This window comes from Melospiza melodia, chromosome 6 (assembly GCF_035770615.1).
Source record: "Melospiza melodia melodia isolate bMelMel2 chromosome 6, bMelMel2.pri, whole genome shotgun sequence".
In the NCBI taxonomy this organism is placed as follows: Eukaryota; Metazoa; Chordata; class Aves; order Passeriformes; family Passerellidae; genus Melospiza; species Melospiza melodia.
Genome location: NC_086199.1, coordinates 17,532,863 through 17,552,390, shown reverse-complemented (window position 1 = coordinate 17,552,390; position 19,528 = coordinate 17,532,863). Strand labels below are relative to the sequence as shown.

Genomic DNA, 19,528 nt, shown 5'->3' with positions numbered 1-19,528 from the left:
TACAGCATATCCTTATGGGTCTGACCAGATCAGTTGTCAAACTAGCATATCACAGAAAATTGCATCAAATACAGAGGCTTCCCATCCCACAGCCACGGTAATACTGTGTGAATAGCAAGTAACTGAGTACCGGGAACCCAGTGAAGCTTCAGTAATACAGCCATGGAAGATGGCAATAATTTATCATCTCTGCTGTAGTCTAATCCCAGATGCACCATTTGCTAATTTATTTCCATATGTACCTGGCAGACAGATTAATCAGCCATCTCTCTCTGAAACCTAGATTGCACTTTATCCCTTTAGTAAGCAAGAGAAAACGAATGTACACAGCAAAATAAGAGTCCCTTACAGAGGAGCTTTGTCAACCTTTACAGCTTGTGGTTTCCTTTTTCAGCTTAACAATGGCTTTTCAAAAATCTAACACCCAAATCTACTTCCACATCAGTGCACTCCTCCATCTAGAGAAGCCTCTTTGCTAACGCTGGTGAAAATGAAGGCCGAGACAGAGAAGGCACATCCCTTAGATCTCTAGACTCGGCTGGAGACAGCAATATTGCCCAAGGAGAGGGCAGCAGCCCTGCACTAGAGCCAGGGCCATCCCACAGACAGCAGTGACTCCTCTGAGCCAAGGAGGCTGTTTCTCTGCCACGGTTTGCAGAGTAGCAAAATCAAGATAATAATATTTTACAAAACATTTTGAGCTCTACTGAACTAATTACTATTATCAGCAGTAATGTGCTTCTGATACACTTAGCTCTTCTTCTGGAAAACTCCACAAAGGGGCCGCACTTGCTGGAGCCGAGCAGCTGTTAGCACTTCAGCGATGTTATTGGTAATAAATACAGCGTCAATTCTACGCCTGGTGCCCTTTAAGGATGTGTTTGCAATCCACTCTTTATTTTGATTATAAGACATTATCTGCATTAAACATAATTAGTCATATTATATCATTTGCCAATCTAAGTGCAGTCACTTGATGAGGCAAGATGGAGCTGAATGAAGGCACAGCACAGCCTGAAGCCCAAGGAGATGAAGGGAGTGGGAACTGGCACAGACCTAGGCAGGACATGGGCTCAGGCATCCCCTGGCCACAGGGTTTTTGTGAAAAGGCTGTCACTTGCATAGCCCTGCTGTGACTCTTCCTTGTGTCGGAGTCTGAGCAGGCACATGTAAAATGTCATTATCAAACCATGGAAGAGTAATAAAATGATTGCTGAAAATGAAATTATTTATGAGCTTCAGTACCCTCGTAACAGTTATAATAATCAAAATACATAAATATTTGGATATGCTAGTGACAGATGGCGTATACTGGAATAATCATACAGAATATGTCAGCTTTCAGAATCAGCTTATTCCAGAGCTGGCATGTTTCAGGGCTTTCTGCTACTAAAATAAGCACCTGGTATTTGATCCTCCAAAAATGTATTTTCACAAACACATGGGTGTCTTTTGATAGAAAAGCTATTGAGCCTGTCACCATCCACACACAGTACCCAAGTAACAGTGTGCTGCCATCAGCTTCCTCTGCTCTGCCTGCCTGTCGGCTGCAGAGGCAGTGGAGGCCTGTTTCCTCAGAGCTGGGCTTGTCAGGACAGAGTGACAGTGCCTTGCCAAAGTGTATCCGTGCTCTGGGCTTGATCCACACACTGCCAGCGAAACAAACTGCTCCATTGGCAGCCCAGGAAGAACAACCCGACTTCTCTTGCCTACGCGCCCGTGTCGGCAAGTTGGAAAAAAACCGGGCTTTTGGAGAGCTCTGGTTGGAAATTAATGTTCATTAATTATGATTAAAACAATTAGTGTGGACAAATATGTTTATTGTGTTGGGCATCAATGAAGCAGTAGCGTGTGCCCTGGACTAAAAAACCCACAAGGAGGTAAGAGCCACAGGTGAAGGGACACAGAAGAGCAAAGGCCATGTCCACGTGCTGCTCCTCCTGCCCCACAGCCAGGACAGTGTGGAACAGGCTGCCAGGCACAAGGGAAAGGGGACACTGTGCCTGCACCCCCTCAGGGCTATTATCAAATGGCAGCCTCCTTCCTCCCTGCAGGAAACCCTTCCTCACGCAGTGTCTGAGCCACCACTGGCCCAGGACTTCTGCAGGCCACAGCCTCCCCTCAGTGACCCTGAACCACTTTGGCCATGGCCCCCCCAGGCAGTGACTCCTCTCCAGGAATAACAGTATTTCCAGAAAGCTGCTCACAGCTCCACACAACAGGGTGCTTCAGCAGACAGTAAACAGACAAATTTTAAAGATTAATAGGCATTCATTTATTATGTTACACTCTCTTCAGTTTTCCCAGACAATCAAATTGGTAAATTAGAGCCATAATTTTCCACCAATTAATACCAGATGTGACACATTTTGACATTAAAAGAGTTAATATAAGAGAACTGTCAAATACTTCACATTCCTAATGTAATACTCTCTGAATAGAAAACCTAAAATCCTCACGCCTCAGACTTATTCTGAAATACAGACACAAAGGATACTGATGTTTCCACTACTGCACGTTCACAGGCTGCGCACTGTCCCCTTGACAGCTGCTAACACCTTTCCCAAATGCATGCTGACTAAAAAGCCCAACCCCAAAGTAGTATTTATACCTGTAATCCAGCACAGGACATACTGTCACAACATCAGAGGAGATACCAATAAAAAGCAAGAGAAAATGCCAAAGACAAATGGGAATTATTGCATGTTTTCAGTGCAGTACAGACAAGGGTAGTAAGCAAAGCTTTTAGAAAAGAAAATGAAATATAAAAATCTTGTTCTAGTGCTTCTCTTTTCCAACAGTTTCTACACAAGGACATTCCAGCATCAGTTCCAGGCCAGTCTGCAGAATGCCACAGTCCCAGAATCACACAGGCTCTCTGTTAATACAGCTGACCAGAGCAACCAGGTCAAGGGGACTTGCTTGGCATACCTGGACTGGGGTACAAACATGTTCTCTATGGCCCTTTTGGTTCCCTCAGGCTGGCTGTACCCTACTCCTCAGGACCTAGAAGTGCTGCCAGCACTGTTCTGGTACCCAGAGAGGAGAGACATGAAGCTCTGGGAGAAATTAAAGCTCATCTCCTTTAAACTCTGATCAGCTACAGTTTTGGGGAGGTGAGAACATACCATAGAATAGATCCCCTTTGCTTCAATTATCTCCATACTCTCTTTTTCCATATAGTCCCAGTTAGCAAAGATTTTTGATAGGCCGAAGGTGACTATGCAAAGAAGGAAACATCCCCTTCACACACCACATTGCCCCTGCTAGGCCCTCAAGCAAACCTCCCTATGAATTTTCCCCCTTCACACCACAGAGATGAACAGGGATCATACAGTCTATCATCAGTGTCACAGAGCCCACACTCTGTCAGCTGTCTGCCACAAATTCCAGCCGACTCTTCCCAAATGCACCAGGCAACAATTTCTGCAGACTGCAGGTTTCACTACACCTTAAAATAAAAAGGGATTGAAAACAGGAGGATGCCTAGAAACAAGAGGTCTTTTCCATTGGTGGTTGCTTTGCAACCTGAGGAAGCAGGCAAAGATCCACCATAATTATATCCCGTTGGCAAAGCCATTGCAGGGAAAGGGAGCCGGGTGAAAATCACTCTCCCTCTGGCAGCGCCCCGTGCTCCCAAGGAACTGGCTTCCCACGCACAACCATATGGCACAGTTTGCCAGCACAGCCAGGGAGCTGACAGCCTTCCTAGTGGCCAGAACATAACCAGCCAAAGCTGCTACTCAAATCAGAAGTTTTTTCCTTGATTAGACGACATGGGCTTTGATGCATTTTGACCCAGATTAACTGGCTTCATCAGGTTCCAGAAACAAAGCTGGACTGGAAAGGGGCTCAGTTAAAATTGCAGCAACACTAGCAGGAATCTGCAGAAGGGTCCCAGAAGGGTTTTGGATGCAAAGCAGACAGTGCAAAGCTGCAGTCAGCTGGCACAGGGAAGGACCAGTCCAACTGGCCCTACAACATTCATGATGGGATGAAATACAACCCAAGGCTCCAGAGTGATTACACAGCCTGCCCCAGCCTCTGTAGACACTTTCCTGGAAAGATATAAGACTAGGGCTTGAAGCAGAATTGGACCTCAGGCAGGAATATCCCCCTTCCAGTCTTTTCTCATAAATAGGCAGTGGGGGGCAAAGGGGAATGGACTTTAAATGGTTTTGCAAGAGGAAGCCAGATGAAAGCAAATCAGCTATAACTGAGAAAATCCAATCTACTTAACTGTCCTGCACAGAACTAATTTTGCCTGGTGCAGCTGTGACCTTGACAAACATCAGGTCAGCAATAGCCTCACTATCTCCAAATTAAGGTAGAAGACAGTTGTCCCTGAGGAGGTCTCCCCAATGTCAGAGAGAAAAGAGCTCTTTTATAAGGCACAGTCTCTGGATCAAGAGGCACGTTACAGAAAGATTACACTGCAAATCTAATCCCCTATCCCTAATGCTCAACAATCTGATACATGAACCTGCCTTTCATCAAAGAGCTGGTGATTGCAGTATTGGGCAATCTGAGCAATGGCTAGGGGATGGGGTTGCCAGCTGTGTTGGCCAGCTCAGGCACAGGCGGCTGGCCACACCAGCTCCTGCTGGTAAGGAGTCCTTACACACACGTTCATCCAGCTACACGTTGCAGCACATCTGGTCAGTGAGTTTTATAAAGGGTCCTAACATTTTCATAGTGCTGGGACAAACCATCTCCTGGTCATCTTGTCTCCTGTTTTTTGCAGAATGCCCATCAGATCTGACCACTCTCAGTCTTTAATGTTCAAACTGACTTTTGACAGCCTCATTCACTCCTCCCATATAAGGCAACACAGCACAGGCCAGAAAGAGTCATCTTTGTTAACGCTTTCCACCCAAAAGGCAAGCACATACAAAAGGTAGCTGTGCAAGTCCCACCTGCACAAGGCAGAGGTCCTGGCCAAGGGAGCCAAGTGACTTGTACCAGAATATGCTGGCCAGTCAGTGCTGCCCCACGGAGGATGTGTTATTAACACATGCTACTGGTGTCACTCCTCACCTTCCAACAGACACCATGTAGGGCTAGGTGGTGAGGCTGTAAGGCTTGCACTTCTAAGCTCAAGAGCCAGAAGAAAAAATTCTTTCATAATTTTAAATCAGGAATAAGCTCAAAACAAGGCAATATAGAAACATTGCTTTGAAATCAGAATCAGGCACATTAGCTACAAGAAGTTCCTTTAAAGTACTCAGAGCACATGGCCTAAAAAATGTTTAATGGCCATATTTTCCCTGTAGGAGTGATCTCGGAGTGCACAGAAACTACCTGTGTCAATGACCAATAGTTTTCAACCAGTGAAAATACTATTATATACTGTGAATCCCATTTAAGTATCCACAAATAGTAATAGGAGGAGTAAACCTCTTGTCAGGAGGCATAAGTTTGCTATACGAGGAACCCTCATCACCAGTAAAAATTATTAAGTGGTCCGCAGAGGAAAGAGGTGAAAAACCACTGCTGGAGATGTCTCTAATTGGCTATGGGACAGAGACTGACACAACATCTGCAGCTGAAAAATTCTTTGGGATGTTGATAAAATAATTTGGCCAAAAGGAGAAACATGCCAAAAAAGTTTCATCTTATTTTATTCCTTCAGTTCCTGTCACTTGAATAGAAATAAAAAGAGTTGATCACACGCTCCACGCCTGCACAGCACATGTAAGCACAGTGCTCACCACCAGCAGTGCTAGGGACAGCCGTGACCTTTTTTGTTATCACAATTCATTCTTATTGCACCATTTGTTACCATATGCTCTTTTTGCAGGAGCTTGCACTCATGCTCTCTGAACATGAATCCCAGACTGCCATCCTGAGCGAGCAGGGCACCTCCAAATCATGGATGTCCTGGATTTGCCGAGAGATGCCTGCTAACGGATGGCTGGAGGTGAAAGCTGAATGGATTAAAACTAGCACTAATTCAGCAAAGGAACAAACTACTACAGGAAGCAGTGATCTACACCTTGTCACCTCTGATATGTCAGGATCCAAATGCAGACAGCATTTAATAAAAGACCAGTTACTGGGTGTACTTCTCATCTGTATTATATAGGGTGTGATGCTCCCTAGCATTTTGAGAGCTTCTCCACTTCAGATCTGGGACTCTGTGACTCCTTGTCCACACACCCAGCAGACTGACTGCAGTGCTCGTTTTATGATATATGAGAGATGTGAACCATTTTGGACTTTTTCCAAAGCAGCGAGCTTTTTTTTCCTCTAGCAATCTCCAGTCTGGAATTCCTCTGCTTCTGTCGGAGGAGTTCTTGGTGACTCACATGTGGATTGGGAGCTTTCTCAGCCCACAGCTGAAGGCAAGGGTGTTAAATATTTAATAAAGAGACAGCTTTTCTCCCTAATGTTTTGGATAAATAGCTGCTAAAAGAAACCAAAATACAAAAGGGTTTTAGCTGCTGGAATAAAAATATCATTTTCCTTTTCCAGCAATCACCAAGCTGCCCTCACTTGGGTTCTCTCCCTGGTGCTCACAGCTGTCCCCAGCTCCCACCACCGGCCCATGCCTGCACTCGGGAGGGAACCACACTTCAGCCTTACCCATCCTGCAGCTAGGCTCAGCTTCAGTCACTCAGACTGCGAGGAGGAGGCACAGTAACAGCAGCAGAAGCCTTAGCTGCAGTCTGAAAGCTGCTCTGGCCTTAGAAGTGTGGTGCTTCTGGCTGGGCACACTAACAGCTGCTAAGCACCAGATATGGTAGCAGCGGCAGGGTGTTCACGTAGTTTTACCCTGTAACTGTTGCCACATAGCAAGGCACGGGAGACATGCATCCTCACATGTCTGACTGGTTTTTAATAACAGGAAAGAAGTGAACATTCAAGAATTTCTACTTGTTAATGTCCAATTAAGTATCAGTATTAAGGAAGAAACTGGAGCTTCCTAGGTCCACAGTTTCCAACATCTAATTATCTAACTTTATTCCATGTGAGTAGTATGTGACTACGTTCTTTCTTTCCTTTCCATAATTACTACCTAGTAAAAGTACCCCAAGTTGGACTGCAAAAAAAAAAAAAAAAATGAAAGAAAGGATCAAATTCTTGGATAATGAATTATAAACTCTGTTTGGTATCTGCCTACAGACATGGCAGGATGAAATCCTTATTTAAGCATCAAACAGGATTTATTTAGGCATTCTGTTATCTCTGTTGAAGTATCAAAACAGCACATACCATTGTGCTGCTAAACCCTATCAGAGTTCCTGCCATATAGGGGTGATAAGCGGTATAGACACTAGGTCACTGCTCAGCTGAAGGAGAGAAATGTGCTTTCTCTTGGCTGTCCTCTAGTTAAATCCTCTGCTTTCAGCTTGAGGGTACACACAACCATCCTCAGTGTTATGTGCAGCAGCTGATGATGTCCAAGACCCTGGACTTTTTACTAAAAGTCCTGAAAGTGGTTTGCACCAAGCATCCACAGCACCAACTTCTACCTCCCCGGTTCATTTGTTGGGAATGTGAAAACGGATGAATTTCAACTTGTGCAGCCTAGCCTTGTGAGCAAGGAGCTGTCAGCAGGGAACCCTGGGCTTTGGGCTGGACTGTCACTGAAAGGTGCAGCTATAAAGGTTTACCTCTGGCATTTATCATCCGCAGGGTGAGAGGCAGGACTCGTCTGCTTTGGTGAACCTTCTTCCAAGGCAGTGGCACTGCACAGATGCAATCAGCATGTCCTGCATTGCTCCAAAGCTGTCAACATCTGTCAGGAATAGTAAATTTTATTTTATCTTGTTTGAGTGGAATGGGTTTCCATAAAAAATATGTAAATAATGCTAAGAATAATAAAGAAAATTAGTTTAAACAGCATGGCAGCAATTAGCCACAGTTCTTGCAGGGACTGGACAAGCAGATGCACTCATCTAAACCAAACCCAGCACCACACTGCTACCAGCTGCAGCCCCAGCTCTGCCATCCATGGAAGGAGGGTGAATTGGAGAAGGCTGGCTGTACTGAGTAAACTGAAGGCATGGCTGTACTGAGTAAACAGCGGGACAGGACCCATAAATACAATAACACTTCCTACTAGAACTCACATTCTATGACTGAGACTGCATACCAACTCAAGCCAAAAAAAAAAAGGCAAAATATGAAGAAACCAACTTGAAAGCTTGTTACTGATACAAACCAAACAGAGGAATAATGACTAACTCAGAAACATCAAGCAGAGGTCAATGTCTGCCTTCCACTGTGCCTCACATAAATACACAGTCCCTTCTACTCACTTCGATGGCCGCTTCAAACAACTCAAGCTCTTTGAGACACTTCACTAGGCTAAAATCACAAATTCTGATTTTGCTTATGTGCTGCTTCTGCTGCCTAGAGTTTCCCCATCTTCCTTAAATACAGCATGGAACTACAAGCAGAATGGCAACAGCCTTTCTTGCCCTGTGGTGAGCACCAGCACTGAGTGGGTCAGCAAAGATGGTCAGCAGCTCCTAAAAACAGAGATGGGCTCTTGCCCATCAGTAAGCAGCCAACAGGAGCTAAATACCTGCAGTTACAGCCTTGGGGACAGCTAACATGACACATACACCTGCAACTCCTTGTATCTGAGGATCTGTATGTATGAATGGTTCACCTTTCTGTAACCTCTCCAAGGACCAAAATAACAAAATTCCCTCTCCCTTCCCCGCCTCCCTACATCTCTAATTTTTGCCCACTTGACTCAGAGAAGGAGACTTTGCTTGCACTATCTTCAGATATTAATAGTGAACTGCCAAGGCACATTTCTTACTGTGATGTACTTGTATAGCTCTGGGTAATTCCCACTGGCATTAATGAGAATGGCTTATATAAATCTCTTTGCCTCATCCCATAATCATGATCATGGCTTTAAAGAGGGCAATATGCAATTCCTGGGTCTCCCCACTACAGGACAGGGTAGTTACCATTTTCAAGTTCTCTGAATTTCACAGGTTAGTCAAGCTACTCCAGTCAAACACCAAGTCAGGGCATTACCCCACACCTGTACCTCTCATGGAGCTAATCTGCAATCACTTTCCTAAGGAAAGTAAAGTATTTTCCTTGCCTGGATGTACAACATTGTCTGAGCCGTTCTGAACAGGTTGTTCTGCTTTGGGAATTTAAATTTCTTCTGGAAGGAAAAGCACAAAAATGCTTGTTTTTGTTTACAGTAACATCTCATAGTAGCAGCTACTATTATCATAATTTCATGGCCCCTATTCCCTGCCAGGAGAGCTTAGAGGCCTTTTCTGGTGAGGGAAAATCTTCCATCTCACAGTGACTAGCTTAACTCCAAGTGTTCATCTGAGGGCATTTGGTACCAGCAGGTGAATTCCCAGGTCCTGGGGCCTTGTGGGAGCAGTTGGCTCCTTCCCCACACAGAGAACTTCCTCAAGCCATCCTAGGAAGCCTCTTTGGGGACAAAGTCTCCCCAGTACTACTGGGATGCAGCAGGTCTGCACTGCTAAGCAGATACGTCTGTCTAATTCTGAAACAACTCTATTCTTGCACTGCAACAATGCCAGCTCATCCAAGACCAATTAAACCCCCCAAGAATGATTCACAGCAAACTGAACCATATTTACTTTCAGTTCATTATCACACTCACAACTGGTAATTTTGGAAATGTTATATTCTGAGTTCAGCAGCAGGCTACAAGCTGCACACCTCTTGCTATGGTATGTGCCTGAGAGAGATGTATTTCTCTTTTCTTCACCCCCCTCCCTGTTCTGCCTCCTTAGAAGGGAATTAAGGCAGCAGAGAACTGTAAAAAGCCCTGATGCTATCCACACCACAATATCCTAAGTAACACACAAACCAGAGGAAAAGCCATCTTTAACCTGCTAGACCAGTCCCAGGATAAATGTTTGCTCTAGGCAAGGACAAGACAAGTAGGTTCTTTAGTATTTTTTGTTTAATATCCTTTTAACGTGAGCCTGGACTGGTGCATAAATGAGCACAACTGCTCAAATGAGTCATACTTCTTTTTTAGGGCCTTGTTCTGGCAAAACTCCCACTGAGCTCAGCAGGGGTTTGGCAGAGTGGGAAATGAGGAGCAGTCCAGGACCCAGATCTGTGGGATGGGTACATGAGCACAGGGCAGCATTTCATTAAATTCATCCAAATTCCAAAACCTGTGAATATTTGTAATCTTCACAAATGGCAGAACAATACAATTTAAACCAAAATGCTCAAGACAAAACTGGTGCTGAGATGCCAGATTGCACCATTATCAGTTCTTAAAGCTCATGGTACCTTAAGTGCATTTAAAGGACCATAACTATTACAGCCCAATTACCACTGGAGCCCCAGAGCAGGTGCACTCATCTAAACCAAAGCCTCAGAGAAAGCAATTCAAACTGAAATTGCTACAGGATTTTTGAAGTGTGAAAGGGACTTGTTGGGAGTAATTAAAGGCTCCAGGATGCAAAATAAAAAGGACATATCCTATCCAGACACAGGGGAAAGAAAGCACCATCTCCAGATGCTGGTGGCAGGAGGTGAGCTCCCCAGCAGCTGAGGGGGCACCCACAGAGGGCCAGGGCAGCCAGGCCAGTGGGGTAAGCAGGGGGATCTGTCTGCAGGACCCTGCTTGATACCATGCAGTTAGCACAAAGCAATTAATGTGACAATTACTGTCTAATGTGCATGCTATCTCCAGGTAAACCTGGTCTCCATCATAGGATGGCATGGCCAAGGGAAGACCTCAGCAGGCAAAGGAGGGTGGTGACTGGCAAGGAGATCACAGCCACAGATTTAGGGTAAGACACTTTGGTGAAAGCACCAGGAGGTTTTGGGGAATGCTGTAGCCACCAGCAGAACAAAACACACAGCAATGCTGAGTCACACACTAAACTGGAGTCAGAACCCAAACAACACCCCCCCAGCACAGACAGAAAATAGAATATAACAAAGGAAGGCAATAGAAAGGAACAGGGTTCCCAGCATGTGCTGCAGGTTCAGGGATGCAAACAACCCTACACCCACCCTGAGAGATGCTCCTGGTAGCAGATAAAGATGAGAAATGCAGGATTGCTAATTAGATTATGATACATCTAATCTTTCTTCTATTAAAGAAATACTGTTGTGGGATGGTCTCAGGCTCTGGCTACCTCTGAAGGAAAAAAAGCCATGCAAGTCAGAAGTCTTGCAGTTCCAAGGCTGTACCGAGGAGACTGTACTTGAATTCCAGGGTCCAGCCAGCAGGGAAGGGCTCCCAGGAGCAGAGGAGCAGCAAGGTGGTATCCATCAGGATTCTGGGGCATTGCACACCAAATGTTCTCTGCTTTGGGTCACACCACAGGAACTAGGGCCTTGGTCCCCTCCCCTGCCCCAGGAGCCACAGCTAGGAAAGCAAGCCAAAGAAAACACAGCTAAAACCAACATTTCACATATTTCCCCCCTTTTCAAGAGCCTGTGACATGCTATCTTGGGATTTTCACAGTCCACGATGATGTCTGGGCACTCCAGCTTAATCCCAAAGGTCAAAAAGAAACTTAAACATTGGAATAAATAAATAGCAATGCAGCCCTGCAGAGAGTATTAAAGCATTAATTTCAACTGACAGATGGCATGGAGGGAGAAGGGCTATGTACAGAAGAGTGGAACCAGAAGCCTGATGCGAATTCTTGACCCTGGCATTCCTATACAGTAAAGTATCTCCCCCCCTCATTAAAAATGAAGAATAAATAAATAAATAAATAGATAAATAGTAAAATTTTAAAACCAACACAAAAACGCCAAGATAACAAACAAATGAAAAAAAAACAAAACAACCCAAACCCTACAACCCACCAAAACACCCCAAAAACATAAAAACCCAAACAAACAAACAAACCCACAAAGAAGCCCAAAACCCACCATGCACCTTCCATTCTGCAGCAGTAACAAGGCCAGAAAAGTGGTAGCACTGACGAGCAGGAGCCCAAGGTTTGCCACAGCTGATAAAGGAGATCTCTCAGAAGAGGTGCTGCTGTGGTACTTTGTTTCCTACTGCCCAAACCCACCCAAAAGGCCCCGCTGTGTTCTGCCAGCCCTGCACCCCTGGCGGTGCCAGGCTCCAGGGAGGAATGCCAGGTCCCAAGGCACTGAGCAGGGAGGGGCACCTCACCCAGCATCATCTCTTTCTCCCAGGGATCAGCTGAGTTCATGTGCCAACTAACCAGACAATACACAGCAGCAAGGAAAAATTATGGGCACATGCCTAGATCTCTGACTGCCATAAATTTGTAATTTTATTGCAGTAATATATCATAAAAGTGATCTGCCTGCAGCTATTCCATATTGTGGCACAATCCCATCAGATCTCAAAACACAAAGGAGACAGCACAGGGCACAAGCAGGAGGTGTGTCCTGCCTCCAGCACTCCGCCCGTGCCAGCCTCAATCCTGCCCCCAGACCCAGGTCAGGGGGATGGCATGCATGAAGATGCACGGCCCAAGGGAGGCCCTCTGCCCAAGGCAGTTGCCTCACACCCTGCAGGCCCTGCTACTCCCATGGCACTGCTTTCCCCTGGTGTCCCACGTCTCCTCCTCCCCCTGCAGCCCCCGGGCCCCGAGAAGACAGGGCAGTGCTCGTGCCAGCCTGGGAGCAGCGGGGAGCCAAAAACTACTTTTGCCAGCACTGCTGAAATAACTGGATTCATCTCTCGGCATATGGCGGTATCTTCAGGGAGAGAGGAAGCCACTGCTGGCCTTCCTGCCAAATTCCTCGTATTTCTGGAGTATTTACACGTTGTGCATCTCAGGTTTCTGTTCTCCCCCTGGCTGCTTGCTGTGCTAGGATGACGCAGCCTGGCCGGAGATACCCAGCCCAGAGCCCTCGCCATGCTCACTACAGACAGCCAGTTTTAGCCATCTCAGCCTACAACAGTTTGCTCCCACATTTATGCAGAACAGCCAACAAAAAATTAACCTTTTTTAATGCATCCATAAAACACCACAGCCTCCCCCTTGAGACCACAACAGAGTTCATGGAGAGTTTAGGAGAGAAAGAGCCCACCACAGAGATGGGTGTCTCATCCCTGTTCAGACATGGCTCTGAAGAACTGTGAAGGACAAAAGCACGAAAGCACAGACAATATTTTCAGCATAGGAAAGATGCTTTCCAAGAGGTGCCAGCTTCAGTTTTTAAGTGAGCAGGGAAAATCTACAAGTCAAATGACCTCTGGTGCTGGATTGCCCCCACTTCCACTAAAAAAATGTACCACCTTTGGTCTCAGAAAGGAAGCAGAAAAAACCCCACAAAACTGAGCGGACAAACTCACTGATTGCTTGCACCCACAGTCTGGGGAACCAGAAGAGATTTCTTACAGATCCTAACTTCAACTGGGGCTTCACCAGAAGAAGGACTCGCCCAGCCCTGGTTGTGGCTCATGCCCCAGCAGGAAGAGGCTGTGCACAGCCAGAAGGCAGCCTAAAGGAGCTGCAGCTGACACCAACCAGGAGGAAGGCTCAGCTTCAGCAACACAACCTTTGACTTCCTCTGAGGTGATGTTCACACACAGAGATTGGTTATACTGTGAAATTACTCTTCCCTCCCAACTTGCAGCCCTGTGTTGAAACACAAACATTGAAAATAACACTCTGAAATGCTCAAAACCTCAAGCAAGGCACCAGCAGCCTTCAGCATCATCAGATGAAGAACCATGACCACAGGTTGCTCCACTGGAAGACAAGAAGAAGCCAGCAAGCACCTGGCACCCAGAGGCACCTCCTCGACCCAAAGCTCCTGCGTGAGCTGCCCTCAGCCACAGACTCCATCTGCCCATCCTCAGGAGCCAGATCCGTTCCAGAGCCACAGTTTCAGACATGAAGACATCACAGCTTAGCACCTTCCAGACAAAATGAACACTGCCATGTTGATGTAACCATTGGCAAGCACAACTACACTTACTTTGAACTGAAAAAAATCACTTGCATTCCCAAACTGAAGCCAAGAGCAATTTTGCCAATATATCCAGAACAGGGATAGTCTTGTGTCTCCCAAATATTTCCACAAGATATTATGGAGGGGTTGAATCTCTATTAATGTGCGACAACAGCATAAAAATATGATAAAAAACCCATATGTATCTTCTCAATAGTACATTTTTGAAAAGAAGCCAGCTGGCATAGAAATAGGTGATGTATTGAACAGGTTACAAACAAATACATGTTCTAACAAAAATGTTTGCAACTTTTTCCACTGAGCAGTTAAAATATATTGACAGCAATAATTACAATGTTCTTTGAATACTCAACAAAGAGATGGCGGCATTTCAAATAACCCACTTTCCAAAGACTTCATATAATTCTGTGTGCCAGTAAGATATGTTGGAGCAACAACTACATATTTTTCCATATACATACACTTAAAATAAGTATGTATTAATTTATATTCATAAATACATATACTTTATACATGTATTTTATATGCACATAAATACACAGATATAGAAACAAGTCTTACTTAAAATTAAGAAGCAGAATTCTATAATGTCAGAAATAAAACAAACTGCAGATGAAGTTTAAAAGTCATTAATCTGCCTGATGTAAGAATGGGAAATACTTCTGCTCCAGGCCTTTCTTTTGCATTAAAATCTGCACATGGTCTGTGGTATCAGTTTGGTTTAAATTTTCACTAATTGTTTTCATAAATAGCATTTCACTCTTGCTATCACAATCTAAAGATCAAGCTGGCTGACAAAGGTGATGAGAAGTTATAGAAGAGCTGTCCCAAGCTTCTTTCAGCAGGGTGGTGGTGGAGACTGCAAAGCTCCATGAAGCCTCAACATTCACAGGGCAGCTGGTATAGTTCAGTTGATAGATTACCCTTCTTTATGTATTTCCTTTCATTTCAGTTACAGCCCAGAATAAAGTGTCTTTTCCAACACAAAATCTTCTAAATCACCAGAGGGAATTCCAGCAAAACAACTTTTTTTTTTTTTTTTTTTTTTTACTAGACATGCTTTTCCTCATCCACACTTCACAGTAATCCTCAGCTTCCCAAAGAGAATCAAATGTTATTCTTAGGAGTCTTCACGTTCTGATCCCTCTTTCCATCACAGACCCACTCTGTCCCAGTTCTCCCTGTTCCCTCTCTCCTCTGGAGGCTGAGTGAGGAAAGAGAGGGACAGGGCAGCTTCAGCCTCCAGCCAGTCTCAGCATCTAGATCCCCATCCATGCAGATCTAACACTCTCCCAATCTACATCAGGACACAGCTCCTTCCATCCACCCCCAGCAGGATGGTGGAGATTTCAGACATGCACTGACTAGCAAAGAGGGATGGCTACCAGGAAACACACAGATGAAATGCAAAACTTCCCCCTACCTGGGTTTAATTCCAACCTCTGCAACATCCTACAGCCAAGAGAAATAACCCAGAAACTGCTAAATTCTAGCATGGGTACTACAGACTTCTCTGAGGCAGGGGAAATGAATTAGGCAGTGCCTCTTTCTCTGCCTTGCCACAGCTCTCTGTGGATGCTCATGAGAATCTGCAAATGATTCAGACAGCAGCATTCACCAACAAGATCAGCTCAGCCAATTATTCCCATACTTATCTACTAAATTTAAGAAACCCCTGAGAAGCTGAGCCTTTCACAGACTGGGAGATGACATTAATTCACCAAGTAAGAAAAGCTTTTAGGAAAATCTTGCCACAGAGTTCTTGCTTGAACCCTCACTGGAGACAGACTGGGCTCCACCAGCAAGAGCAGAATCCTAGCAGACCTGTGTATTTTCCACTGTGAGCACGGCACAATTAGCAGCATTAATGGACAGACTGTTCATTTAATTCAGTTTTTTGTTCCACAAATAAAGTCCTCTGTCTGTTTTTTATTTGGTTTTATAAATTAACCTCTTTCTTTTCTCATTAAGTAAACAATGAATGAAGGATTACTCTGTGGGAAAGATGCAAGTGCAAAGGGCAGCGGTTTTGTACTGCTGCAGCTATTTCCTTTCATGCTTCCAAATAAGTCTGCTCTAGAAGGCAGAAAATCATTGAGGTCTAATCATTTATTTAGTAAGATACACTGTTTTCTTTAGCTTAGGCAAACTTGTGGCTGGAAAGCTATGCTGAAAGTTGGTCTGTTAGTGAATGGCCCCGGTCCTGCACGCAGTGATGGAGAAGCTGTGTGCGTGCCCTGGACATCAAGCAGCACAGGGAAGGACACACCACGGCCTGGTGCACTTTGCTGTCTGGGCCTGAAGTTGCTGTCAGTCTCATCACAGGGTTTTCCATCTTCCCTGCACCTCTGGTACCAGGCAGTCACACAGCTGAGGATCCCACAGGGCGGCTGAGCAACAGCTAGCTGTGAGGTGGATGTTTCCAGCAGACACTTCACTGCTGGTTTGGTTGCCTCAAGGGCACCTTCTCCTGGTCTGACTGGCCCCCCACTTTCCCTGTATGGGTGGTAAAACAGTCACATGTCGGGATCTTGCTGAGAAAAGCTAAGCTTTACAGCAATAAAACCAATTTTTGCCCTTCATTTCTCCCCTTTCAAAGCATGACAGCAGGCTGACAGAAATGGCCATTCGCCTCTGCTCAATGCTGGTGGAACAATCTCAGAGCACTGGGAGCAGAGACAGTGAAGTACTGGAGCCAGACCTGTGGTGGGTTGCTATGGTCAGGGAGCTGCAGGACAGGACAGGTATGGAGAGGCTGAGAGAGCAGGGCTTCTTCAGCCAAAATAAGACAAGGCTCCAGGGAGAGCTGTTTACAACCACAGGGGTATGGGAGGGGGTAAGAGACTGAGTAGATTTCCTTTGGAGGACCACAGGAACAGGGCAAGAGACAATAGACACAGGCTGAGCATAAAAAGTTCCAGTTGGTTGATGAACAAAAAAAAATCCCCAAAAACTACAATGAGAGTAGCGAAGTGTTTGAGCAGATGAGCCAGAGAGGCTGTGAAATCTCCATCTGGGAGCAGCTGGCTTTTGTTGGCCTTTAGCAGGCCCTTGGACCAGACAACTACCAGCAGTCCTTTCCAGTGTAAATTATTACACTGTGATGCTGTGGTCAGGTTTTGACACTGCATGCACAAGCAGATCTGGCTGAGTCAAAGCTAAAAACAGTAGCCAAAGAGTAGTTACCTCCTCTGCCTTTTCAAAGTCTCTCTCTTCAAAATACAACAAACATGAAGATGTTTACAGAGTATTTTCCTGTGAACTTACACCTGGCCACTGCTGAAGGCTCTTGGCACTGGTAAGGCCTTCCCAATGGGGTACCTGATGCCCTTGGGCTTGCCAATGACTGCATGACACCTGGGTACACAACTTCTCATCTTGCCAGCAGGAAAAGCCTTGGCATGACACAGATTGCACCAATATGCACCTATGGTGAGCAAGCAATGTGAGTACAAGGAGCTTGTACAGTCAAGAAGAGCCTCTAAAGTGATGTGGCCATAATATGAGTATGCAACACCTTTATGTTCTCATTTCAGTGCTGTATGCCCTTTGCTGCTGCAGCCTACTTTATGTCTGGAGGTGCTAACAGAGAATTGCAAGCCAGTCTCACTAGTATGGACCCTGCTCTATATTCAGGCTAAACTCCACTGCCAAGTCTGGTTCCTGTGATACAAATGCAGGGCACCTTCAAAAACTCCCAATGGACAAAGGTTAATGAGAAAACATACTGGAGATCTCACAGATACACAACCAAAACCAGAAATGCAACCAGTGTCCAATCCACATTTCTCTTAGGCCTTCCACAGCACCGAGGATGAAGAGTCATTTCCCGCCAGCAGCCTCCTCAGAGAGGTTCCTCTAACAGCAGCTCTGCCAAGCCATGGACCCACCATCATCAAATGGACCATGGGATCCTGCAGGCAAACTCTTCCCTAGGAAAGCCCCATTTCTCCAGAGGCCAGCACAAGGAAACATTTCCCATAAACCTTCTGCTCTCCAGGCTGGGCAACAGCTCTGGGCTACATTCCTCTCTGGATGCACAAAAACATCCTTGTTTAATTAGATTGAAAGGAATTTTGGAATTTTGTTTCAGCTGGGACAAATAACCAAGAGCACTGTATCCTACTGCCCTCATTCCCACTTCATCAATCTTTGTGTCACCCAGAAATTTTATCAGAAATAATTTTATATTTACTTCCGTATCACTGCCAAAAATGATGAATAGCATGAGGGTTTTGACTGATCCCTGCAGAGTTACATTAAAAAAATGTTCACATTCAGTAAAGATTCCCTATTGACAACTACTTTTTGAGCTCTGTCAGTTACCTTGTTCTTAATACATTTAAGATATGCTTTAGTAAAAGTATATAGTACTAATATTTTAGTAATAATGTCATGTGGAATAAAATCAAACGCCTTACAGAAGTTAAAGTATATTATATCTACACAGTTATCTTATCCCCCAAACTTGCAATCTTATCAGATAAATCAGGTTTGTTTGACAAGACATATTCTCCAAAAAAGAATGTTGAATGGCATTAATTATATTCCCTACCTTTAATTCTCTAAATCCTCTCTCAGTTCTATTCTTTTGCCTGGGATTGATGTCAGGCTAAGCTGCTGGCAGTTACCGGGGATCTTCCTCTTGCACACATTTGCTCTTTTGTGAATTTCCAAGAGGCTTAAGAAGTTAACAGAAACAGACCAGAGATCTTCTGTATCAACTTCTCTTAGAATTTTTGACCATATCTATAGTCACTCACCAGAAAATGTTCAAGCACTACCTCACCTCATTGTTTTGCACAGACTGAACTACAGGTGCTGTGACACAACACGTAGCCCTCCCTGGACTTCTCCATGCACAGCAGGGGCAGACCATGGACAGAGACTGAGCAGAACCCAAGATCAGTTGGTAGAACATGGACAGTGCTCCAAGGAGTCTGCTCACACTGAGGATTTTAAGGAATTTTAAGGGATGCTCTGTCTTGCTCCCAACCCTTCCCTGTCCATCAACCCAGTCTGCAGCCAGGCTTACATTTCACATCAACACTAAACTATCCCACAGAAATCCTTCTGAATTCTTTCTGAGAAAGAAAATATTGCCATCAACTTTGGGCAGGAATCTCCACCCTGTTCTAACAGATGGTGATCTTACTGAAACTTTTTGTGTTTTATCACTTCTCATTTAGCAAGAGCCATGCAATGTACCAGGCATGAAGCCTTCAGTGCTATGGAGATTGCCACAAAATGCCCTGGTGCACAAAATGCCCTGGTGCACAGTTTCAGCAACATGAGACACAGCTCTCCTATAAGCTTTGTACCACCCAACTGCATGAAATCCAGACCTCTGTCTTCAAGTCACCAAGTCCACACACAACAGGTCCAAGCTGTCGACAACATCTCCAGCAGTGTCCACCTGAGGAGTGGGATCAGCATTTGAGTCTTCAAGCACAGCAGAGCTTTCTATTGAGTTGGGAAGCAGTGCAGAAAACAGCACTTCCCTGAGAGCTGTACTGAGTCTGGGGCTGATCTCCAGGAATTAAGGGAATCTTATCTAATGGCACATAAAATAATACACAAAACTCACCTATCACAGGAGATCCTACTATTGCATCTTGAAAAAGGACCTGACAGA

At 45.0% G+C, this 19,528-nt stretch overlaps 1 protein-coding gene across 2 annotated transcripts in view; it reads right to left on the bottom strand.

Moving 5' to 3' along the window:
* FOXN3 (forkhead box N3) overlaps positions 1-19,528 on the bottom strand; it is a 205,247-nt gene that overhangs the window by 159,626 nt on the left and 26,093 nt on the right. Inside the window, exon 2 of one of the 2 annotated variants that reach the window (XM_063160133.1) lies at positions 7,617-7,741. The exons of the other annotated variant lie outside the window; for it this stretch is intronic. The gene's annotated coding sequence lies outside the window, so the exon portion shown is untranslated. The remainder of the gene's footprint in view (positions 1-7,616; positions 7,742-19,528) is intronic. 2 annotated transcript variants of the gene reach the window in all.